The sequence below is a fragment of the Petaurus breviceps genome, unplaced genomic scaffold, assembly GCF_028583685.1.
Source record: "Petaurus breviceps papuanus isolate PSGF00001 unplaced genomic scaffold, PetGlider_PUasm1.0 90700, whole genome shotgun sequence".
NCBI lineage: Eukaryota > Metazoa > Chordata > Mammalia > Diprotodontia > Petauridae > Petaurus > Petaurus breviceps.
The window spans coordinates 2,453,799-2,454,944 of NW_027187315.1; positions in this window are offsets into that span (position 1 = coordinate 2,453,799).

A 1,146-nucleotide genomic window follows, 5' to 3' on the forward strand; every position below is an offset into this window, starting at 1 on the left:
GCCACTGACTCCTCCTTTCCGGGTTCTTGTTCCCAGCGAACAGCACGTGGAGCCAGCTCCTTCGCTGTCGCCATCTTCCCCACTTTCTAATCCCCTCTCCGCTTCTCTCAACTCCTCCCACAGATATTGAGGAGGTCGGCTAGTCGATTCCTCCTCCGACTCCTCACTAGAGGAGCCTGCTAAGGATAAACGGTGAAATCGGTTGGGGTTAATGACCCCGGGTTTGTTCCCTCATATGAAGCCATTTGTTGTCCCACCACGGCCCATCGGCCTGGCTGCACCCCCGCATGTTGTATCCAGGGGCAGATGGTCCATATTTTTTCTACAAACTGGCGGCACGTTCTTATCAGTATCGATACCCCGCCCTTCGCGCACACTTTGTAAAGCTGCACGGCAATAACTCCTTTCTCCTCGGGCAAAATTGCGGGGACACTTCCTGCCCCTCCCATCTTCTCAAAGGTACTCTTTACCAATGAGGCTGTCTGGAGAGCTAAGTTACAGCCCAGACGGTCTTCTCGGACCCTACCCAGGCCCCACGTTGGGCGCCAGTTGTGGGGGGCTATTGATATCCCGTCCTCTCACTTACCCATAGTAAGTCTTCGGTCGTCACCGGCCGAAATTCCTAGGAGGAATTACCAGACAGAGCACCCGAGGTTTGCAGGAGTTGTTTATTCAGGCTCAGCTACATCGCGACTGCCCTGAACTTCCGCATCAGGGCAACTTATAGGTACATATAGCCAATCATCTTCTACAGCTCTATTCATTACCTTTTAAGGTCATACATCAAGCAAGCAGGCACTAGCCCATATACCATTACTTCCTGGCCCCCAACATATTCCCAGGGTTGGTTTGCAAAATATGATAAACCCTCCTTCTCCAAGACAAAACCAAAATATTTCTTTAGGACATTGCTATAAGGGTACCACAAAGCAAGGTTTAGTAACATTAATCCAGGGAGTGAGGACATGGCAAGTGTTCTCTCTGTCAAGCCTCTCCACAAGCAAGTTCCCCTAGGCAAGTTCTTCCCTCCATTTGCTTCTCTCTCAGTCAGTATCTCTCTGTCCACACCTCTCCCTCCAAGCAATACCACACACACACACACACACACACACACACACACACACACACACACACACACACACACAC